This window comes from Numida meleagris, chromosome 4 (assembly GCF_002078875.1).
Source record: "Numida meleagris isolate 19003 breed g44 Domestic line chromosome 4, NumMel1.0, whole genome shotgun sequence".
NCBI lineage: Eukaryota > Metazoa > Chordata > Aves > Galliformes > Numididae > Numida > Numida meleagris.
In genome coordinates, this window is record NC_034412.1 from 8,011,549 (window position 1) to 8,020,888 (window position 9,340).

Sequence of the window (9,340 nt, forward strand, 5' to 3'; positions counted from 1 at the left end):
CGCATGGATATACGCCTCACGCCGCGGGTAAAAAACGCCAGTTCCCACGGATTGAGGCCCCTCCGCGAGCGATCCCCTTCTTCCCGCTCCGTCAGGTGCTCTCAGCGAGTGTTCCTCAGCCTCCGGGGGCCGCGAGGGCGGCGGAGCCGCGGACTACTTTTTCCTCCCCTCGGAGCGCGGAAGGATATTGCAGCACTGGCGGAGTGATGGTGCATCGCTCCTTCCTCTCGCCCCCCCGCCCTCTCCGCACGGGGTTTCCCACCCCGGCCCTGCTGCGGCGCGGGGGAGGGGAGCGCGGGGCGCCGCGCTGAGGGGCCGGTCCGCAACATGGCTGTGCTCTGCGCGCGTACCGCGTCTGTTGTTTTTTAAGCTCTCTGTGTGGAGTCCGGGGATGGCGGGGCAGAGCGGCTCCCTCAGGTACTGCGGGGCTCGGCCCTGGCTCCCCACACGCAGAAGTGCCCCGCTGTGCCGATCGCCTCCTCCGTAGCTTCCCCGTGTCGCCTCACGCTGGGGGCGGGAGGGGCCGGCTGGAGGGGAGGAAACGGTGGCTCCTGGTGCTGCCCGGCTCCCGCTTCGTGCCGGGTAAAACGTGACCCTGAGGTGGTTCAGCCAAACCATCAGGGATCCTGCCCCCTGCTTTCACGTTTTGGAAAATAATGTTGGTGGTTTTAATACATCCCTTGGGTTTTGCTGTGATGCGTTCGTCTGTGTTTCTTATGTAGGCAAATAATGTGAGTTGTAAGCCATCGTTTGTACCCTCTTTAATAGGCGTACGTGAGTCACCTCTGAAACTTGTTACCATAGTGATTCTATATGAACGAGTGCAGGCTGTGCTTGGAAAACACGACCCTTTACTTGTCAGGAATACTGAGAATTGCGCAGAATTGTCTAGAATATCTGTGAGGAGACTCGGGGAGGCCGAATGTACTCATCCTAGGGTAGCATCTGCTGGGGAAACACCTTTAGAAATAAGGGCGCGTGCCAGCATCCAAGCTGAATTATATAAACACGGCCTCTGGTGACCTGCCGTGGTGCTCCCAGGCTTTGTCTGCCCGTGTGGGGTGGGAGGGCTGCGGGTGCAGCTTGGTGCTGCCATTCACACAGCCCCACAGCAGTGCCTGGGCACCTTCCTGAACCACGGCGCTTCGCCCACGGAGCCTGGCTGCCAGCGGGACAGAGTGGGCTGAAGAGAGAACCAGAGCCATCCAGGACCGGCTCAGATTTCCCATTAAAAATGGCTTTCGGTCAGCACAGAAGAACTAACACGACTGACGTTTTTTATTAAGAACGCTGAATGCTCGTTAAGAGAGCTGTTGAAGCAATGTGCTTTCAAAGTTTTTTATTCGGCTTTAGTTTATTTGCAAAAATGTGTGGAGAAGCTTTCTTGGCACGCAGGGCATTTAGGAACGTAAGCCATCATTTTTCACAGTCTTTGAAGGACCTTTTAAAAACCTTCCAAGCTGCCATCTCAGAAGCAGGTATCTGTCATCAAAAGGTCAGAGTTTGCCACTGACAGCATCTCAGATTGAAGCTGGGATTTGCTGTATCCTCCAGCTTTAAACCTTTCCAGTCTTCGTGCAGCCATCTCCACTGAAAATTTGCACAAGGCCCAGGTTTGTGTTATCACCGGGGTGAAGTGATACCGAAAAGATATTAAATAATAGCTTTGTTTGTGCTACTGTCATTAGGATCCAAAGTGACATCTGTACGCTCATGCTATGCACTTTGGTAGGTGTCTCTTCAAAAGACAATCTTGGTGAATCATGAGATCCTTGGTGGGAATGAACAGAATGATGCATTTATTAATATGAGGTAACAGATGGACTAGCTGGTTTAGCAGCTGGGTTTCCAGTCATTACTCATACAGATTGAAGTAAAGAATGATATATCTAAAGAAAGCAGTAGGAGTTGACACCTCTTGAAACTGAGCTCCAGTTGAGCAATCCCTTGGAAATTTCAGAAAGCTCCTTTTAGAAATCTCCTACCGTGACTTGAACATTCCAGGAAGCAGTCGCATACTTCTTGGGAATCCTGGAAGACCCCGAGGTCTTTTCCTGCACTGGACGCCAGTCTTGTGCTGCAGTTGATACTGTGCATTAAATAATTCCCACAGCTAGCAGGGCAGAGAAAGTCATCATACACAGAGTTTATTCAAGGTAGGTCATGCTGAGGATCAAGATGACTTATTAGGGTGTTGTTAGCAAGAAGTAATGCTTTTCAATTCATCATTCCCAAAGGATCCTGCCTAAACAAAAGCGTGCTTCCTTGGATGTAGGAGTGGATAGCAAAGATTCTGGAAGGTCTCCAGGGGAGAGAAAAGGTCTGAGTTCCAGGAGCCCCATGCTTGTTGTTTAGCTAGTCCCAGGGTTAATTAATGCTGTCTTATTCTGTCGTTCCACTGAAATTACAATCTAAACAAATTAAATAAGAGTAGTTTACAAGGTGCAGTATTGTTAATGCACTGAGGCTTGTTTTGTATTCTGTAGTGTATGATGATTTTAGTACGTTAGGCTGCTAGGTTTGATTTGTCATCCTTTTTAAAAGTTATTTCACAGCCATTTGTGGTTTTTTCCAGACGTATTTGTCCTCCCTCTGGCTGTAATCAGACTTTCGTTATGACATCTCCATGATGACCGTGTCGAGTGAAGTGACAGCGCTTCCAGACGCGGCGTTTTCTCTCTTAGTTGAAGGTTTGTCTCACTGAGTAGTTGTGCTTTAGGCCAGTAAGGAACATTGTCCAAAATGCTTAAATGCATTAGGCCCTAGCGCTGTGCAAAGCCGATGAGATTTGGGCTGCTTTATTTCATTGATCTGTCCCCCATGCTCGATGTGTCCTGGACGTTCCGACGTCGTGCCGAGGCCATGGTGTGGACTGGACCTTTTGCTGAGCGGCTGACTCACTTGTCTGATATGTCTGCTCCGTGGTTTGTGGCTGGTGCTCCCTCCTTGCTTCGAGAGCAAGTCTCCAAGCAGTGCTCCAGCTTCAGTTCTGCATGCTTGTGTTTCTTAGCCTGAGTCCTCTCATTGCCGCTAATATACCGGGTATTCCCAACCCAAATACTTGAAGCAGAAAAATATTTTTACTTCTGCCACTTTTTTAATCATTAATTCCTCTGTGTGCTGCGTGGCTCGATGGTCGTGCTTTCAGGTCTTGAATGCTCGCTGTGCTGAGTGATTACATTATTTCTTACGGTTGTAGAGGTTTGTAACCGCGCCCTGGGCACGCCTGCAGCTTAGCTCTGTTCTCCAGTATCTGAAAGACTCTCGGTGTGACCACAGCCCTGTCATTCTAGCAGTAAAACTGAACAGGTGATACGTATTAGAGACTTCCCATTGAGTTTTATTGGAATGAGAAGTTTGCACTTCAGTTTTTTCCTCTGTAAAGTGGGGAAATAGTACTTGCCTCAGAGATTACGCGTGGGCCAGTGTTTGAAAAATGTGGAGATACGTAAAGGGAAGAGGCTTAGGAAGCATTCGATAGAAGTTGCCTGCATGCTTTCAGGGTAGAGTTTGTTCTTTCTATTGCAAAAGCAAAGAAGGAGCGATTAAGCAGGTGGCAGCTGCTGATAACATCCGGGCGGTCCTGGGGTTGCATTTGTTTTTTAAGTTAATTAGAAGACTTCTGCGCTACCCTGAAGTAGCGGGTGTTGTATATGTCCCTGAGAAAGTCTTCAAATAATGTTTTTTTCATTGTTGGGGAAAAGGTAAATTTAATCGTGTAAAGAAAGCACTTTTCCCTTTGATATTGGCAAATCATCTAAATAAGTTATTTGTTCTCGTGGTTGTTCAATTTGGAATCCCCTGAAGATGCCTGAGATTTTTAATCACTGAGCTGATTTCTCTTCATTCTTGAAAGAGCCCTACTGGCTGAGCTGCAGCTGCGTTGAATTTTGAGTACCTTTCCTCACTGATTAAACAAACCTCCAAGAAACAGAGCGGTGTTCCTGCCCTTACCAGGAGGACCCAACGCCCGTGAGCTGCGCCAAGACAGGAGCCCCAAAGCGCCCCAGCAGTTCTTGGATCCTACAGGGGTTTGCCTACAGCTCAACCTGTGGTAAAACAAAAATCCTCAAGAGATCCAGCCCCGTGTGTGTGCTGGAGTCTCCATCTCCTCCAGCAGAGTGTTTTCACCTGTAAATAGGGGTATTTTGTGTTTCAAGAGCTTGTTACAACATGAAATGTTCACAGTAAAGATGGTCATTAATACAATGAGCTATGTTGTTGGAGGTATTGCCTCAAAGTAAAAAACCTTGGTTTCTAGAAACTGAAAGTTTTCCACAGGGCTTTAATTCTTGGAAGAAATCGGAATCTGTTTATTTCTGGAGGTAAGCACAGCTCAGATTCCCCGAGTTTTGGTTCTGTCAGCAGTGCTGGCTTAACAGGAGAATACAGATGAGTACTTTCAGCTTTGTGCCCTCATTTCATCTGCCTGGAAAATGAGAATTATAATCTCCTATTTTAGAAGCATCCCTCAGATTGTAAACTGTTTAAGGACTGATTGCTTCCTGTGCTATGCTTCTGTCTGCAAGGCGGTTGTTCTGGGTAAAAGTTTCTTTGAAAAATAATGGAGGTAAATGTTGGGATGCATTTAATCACTTTTGTTTGGTTAATCCTTGTGAGTTTTTTTTTTTTTAATGAAAAAATATAAATATTAGAAGGCTTTCCTCTCTCACAGTGTTACAGATGCATGCTGTTATCAGGACTGGGTCTGAAACGTGTCCCTAAAGCTGCCAAGGAGCTCACTTGTAACCTTTCCCCTCTTTTGCTTGCGGTTTCTTTTTAGGGCTGCAGAGCCTCTGTAGGCCGGTCCTTAGCTCCAATTGTTTGTGCTATAACTCATCCCAGAATGCTATTATATTTTGTTTGGTATGCTGAGTGAATACTACCAGCTACAGCAAAAATGAACATGTGAGGTGCAAAGTAGTAAAAAAAAAAAAAACAAAAACAAATCTTGTTCTTTTATTTTCAGGTGGTACCCAAGAACAGCTGCCCGGGTTCCTCCAGGATCCAGTGATGCCAGCACAGCCAGCACACAGGTGGTCACATTATTTTAGCTTGGAACTGCAGCAGCACTGCTTGTGCTAACCCAGGGCACGCACTTCAGTGCTTCGTGTCACTGCTGTCAGCAGTGACCAGAAACCTTTGTTCATGTTGAATTACAGAAATAGATTGATTTATTTCATGCATGTCTGGGAAGTGGTTAGATGATAATTTACTGTTTTGTTTTGTTTTTTTTTTCAATAAATGAAGCAAATATATGTTCTGCTATTGAAGCCATTTTATCCTGTGCTAGGTGCTGTAATAGCTTTTGGTGATCGTTTCTGAGTCTTATACAGTTGTTTTTCTGCTAACACATTCAACCTTTATTTGTAGCACATTCTGCCGATTAATTTAAAAGTAGAAAAATTAGGAAAATTCAAATATGTAAGTGAGCAGATGTTACAGATAATCAATAACCACCCAGTTACTGCAGTTTTTTCTTTCCTTGCTCGTTTGTCTTCTCTAGCTTGTGTTACCATTTCCAAATATTTTCTGATGTGCGTTGCCATACATTGCAAGACTATGAGATCTTGTATGACATTGTTCCTTCTGCTTTAGCAGGAATTTAACAATCAAACCACTGATTTAGTTTATTTATAAGTAATGAGTAAAGACTCAAACAATTACAAAATATTTACAGCTTTCTGGACTTCTTTTGGATGTGATACTTTGTGTGTTTTAAGCTCAGAATTTTTCCTTTCTCACGTTTCTGTATGAAAAAGCTGGGTAGCATGGAGATTATTTTACATAGCTTAAATTCATTGCACAAAAGGAGTTCTCTGGTTTCCTTTACTATTATTCATTTGCATTGCTAACGTTCAGCTCTTCTGGGAATAGAAGTTTGCACCCTTGGGAGCACATTTTTTCTGAAATCACATCAGAACTATGTTTGTTAATTCACACCACACTGGAATTGTCTTTGCTAATTTACTGGGCTAACAAACTGCATGTCTTTATGCAGAAGGAAAGAGAGAGAAGTGCGAACCATAAAGAACTGCTGCCTCAGAGCTGCTGTTGCCATAGAGCTTCTAATGAGGAAAAAAACTGCAGCAAGGATTTCTTCTGCTGCTGAAGGTAAGATGAGGGCACAGCAAAGGCTGTAGGAGGGGGTGGGGAGGCAGAGGGAGGGAGAAGAGGAAGAAAGTCTGCGTCCTTGCTGTCTAAAAAAGGAAATTCAGTCTCAATGTACACGAGCAGAACTGCTGGTGCAGAAGAACAAAGCTATCTCGGTTGTTTAGGGTAGCAGGAGTGATGAGCAAGCAAGCGCATTCCCATGCTTTCAGGAGAAAATGCTGCAAAGAAGGGAGGAGAAGCATGGCTATCGTTTAGAAAATACTGCTGCTTCAAGATACCTGCTTTTTGGCACCACTTTGGCATCAGTATTGTTCCCCAGGGTAAAGACAACTGTGAAAAAATCAGACAGATAAGCAGGAAGTAAAATTAGTGCTGAAAATTTTCAGCATACGCTTACGAATTCTGTCCATCTGTATTAAAATGTGTTACATTCAGCAGTGCAGTACTGTGAAGCCTTTCAAAATGCAACTGCAATTGTGGTGTGTTTTTTTTTTTTTTTTTTTTACAGTGAGATTGTTGTGATAAATTAATCCTTTATCAGTCTTTAATTCTGAATACAGAACTGATATCAGACCTGCTTTCTGTGGATTCTCTTGAACAGGGCAAGCTTTGTAGAATAAGGCTCTGCATGATCTTTGCAGAATTACCCACAAAATACTCATCCCAAAAGCTGTTGCCACTGTTTCTGTATGTCTGTTTTGTCGCATATTGCAACTTTTTGCTATCATTTTCCTGCTCATTCTCTGTCTCTTGGTACTGTGAGGTGACTTAAGCCGTGTGCCCTGCCCAGCAAACCCAGCACACTTGCCATGTTTGTGCAGCAGGACCCTGTAGGGAACGAAACAACTTTTAGAAGGTGTACTAAAGGCAGTATCTTAGCTATGTTGATATTTCTCAACCACCTGTTTGATGTATTGAGCATGCTTGGATAGAACAGAATTGCAGTTTTCCTTTGCAATGTCTTAATTTGCACTTCATCACCAGTTATCAGATGTTTGACCGTTTCTCCTGGAATTCTGTCTGAAGATTGGTGCAGAGGGAATTTTTCCAATTGCAGCCTGATAGCTCGATCGAGAGTCATCAGTACAGGCTATAAATAAAAGTATATTTGGGATTCTGAATGTTGTCAGCCTTACAGTCACTCACTATGACGTTGTTATTCCATGAGATTATAGCAGTTTTACGTGCCATTTCTGAGTTGTGAATTGCACTGGGATAAATATATTGATCGTGAGCATATCGGTTGCCATTTCAAAGATACATCATGAAGAAACAAATGTGTAAGTATATTTTTTAGGAGTTGGGCTCATCTTGTGAGTCACACTCGTTTTGTCTGCCTCGTGCACTGCAGATAGACTATCTGCAGACTTTGGAACCACTCTTCTTACCTACTGCAGTCCTCAGCGAAGTCAGTGCTTGATGACATCCTGTTAAGATTTGCATGGATCCCTTGAGCTAACACATAAAGATCAGGTCTTAATCCATGATTGAGGTAATCCTTGATAATACAAGCATTTAGTTCAGTGTCAGCAGGGGGTTGAGTCATTTTCTGCACCAAAGAGTTACTAGTATCTTGCTGGAGAGAATACTTATGTATCTGAGTTCCACACACCGTTAGGCTGCGCATTTCAGAGAAGTTCGGTCAGTTTATGGATCACATTGTTTGGAGTTCTTCAGAGATCCAAGACGATACCTTAGTCAAGCATGACTCTATACAATAAACACCCCACATGGCAAAGGAAGGTGATGGCAGTGCCTTTGAATGGGATACAGGCACTGTGGAACAATAACAGGTAATAAAGAAAGAAAATTGGCTTACTCATTCTGACAACCAGTGACAGCTCAAGAGGAGTGCAATCCTGCCCCAGAGAAACACTGCTCCTACAGCTGCTAACCCTTAAATGAGGGTGAAGAGGGGGTGGATCCAGGCTCCACCCTTTCCAGTCAGTTAGGTGCATTGTTTGCCCCTGAGCTCCATGGGTTAGCCCTGCCTTCTCACCTGGTGCTCGGCCACTGGTTCAGGCTTTGACCTGGCAATTCCACTGCATCCCTTATATAGAGTGACTGTCCAAGGAGGAATGAATGATCCTCAAGTAGTCTGAAATTTAGTTGCCTTAGATAAATATTTGGTGGAGAGTTATTGCTGCAGACTTAGATCAACTTAATGTGATTCTACATTTACAAAAACAGATAGCTAGAAGTACTCGCATTGCTAACTGACAGATTATTCTCAGATGTTGTGGGTAAGCATCTTTTGCATAAAGTATGTATATTTGTTTTATTCCAATTGATGGTGTGTAAGTGCGTGTTTATCCTGGAAAAGTGAAGGCCTACTGTAGTGCTGATACAGAAACATCTTGGCTAATGGACTGTCTGGTGTGTGAAATGGAATGCAGATGCTTTATGACCTTCAGATCAAAGCTACGCTGTGCTAGGCTGTGTAGACTGCAACCATCATGTCTATGAGCTTTTGTGGAAGTTTCAGAGGTGTTATGGTTGTCTTATGGTGGAAAAGGGACTTTATCTAAAGCTAGCCTAAACAAAGGAGTTTATAAATCTGTTAATCTGTCCATGTGTTTGTATGGAGCTCTGAAGAAAGAGGAGCTCTTGTACTTCATGCTTGTTTTTTCTTCTTCAATCTGGGTTATATTGTGGAATTGTTTAAGAAAAGAAGGAAGTATGGCAAAACATTGCCCAGAACACCGTAGTCTCTGCATTTGGGCCAGGGAAAAAAAGCCAAAGAAGCCACGAGAGTTGCTGTGATTATTGTCAGGATCTGCACCAGTTCCCCGAACTTCTCAAATGTAAGAGTTATTTTAAGGGTTAATGTTGCCCAGAATCACTTTTTTTTTTTTCCTGCCTGCCAGGAGGTGCTGCACTACCCAGTGTCCAGTTCTGTCTCCTTCAAGTAGTATAATTCTTCTACACCATGGGCACTGACGGAGTGCTCTAAGGCTTGATTTGTAGAAATGCAGAACAGCCATTTAAAGCTAGTTAGCAGCACTGGCTTCTCAGCACAGTTTTGGAATCAGGCCTCTATGCTCAAGTGAGGTTTTCCAGTTTAGCTGTCATAAAGCTGTTTAAACCATCACTCTGAATTCACCTAGACACCTAGAACTGATTTATTTTTTTTTTCTTCAGGAAGTATTTTGTCAATACTGGATTGATTCCAGGGAAGTTGGAATCAATATCCCTTTATTATTATTATTATTCACTGCGACTCACT

General features: G+C 44.0%; 1 long non-coding RNA gene across 2 annotated transcripts; it reads left to right on the forward strand.

The window, feature by feature from the left end:
* Positions 133–9,334, forward strand: LOC110397818. Of its 2 annotated transcripts, none has more exons than XR_002437996.1 (4): positions 133–417; positions 4,970–5,036; positions 6,002–6,114; positions 7,099–9,334. It is a non-coding gene; the product is annotated as an uncharacterized LOC110397818 (long non-coding RNA). The 2 variants fall into 2 exon arrangements; XR_002437997.1 differs by lacking the exon at positions 7,099–9,334 and adding an exon at positions 6,279–7,091.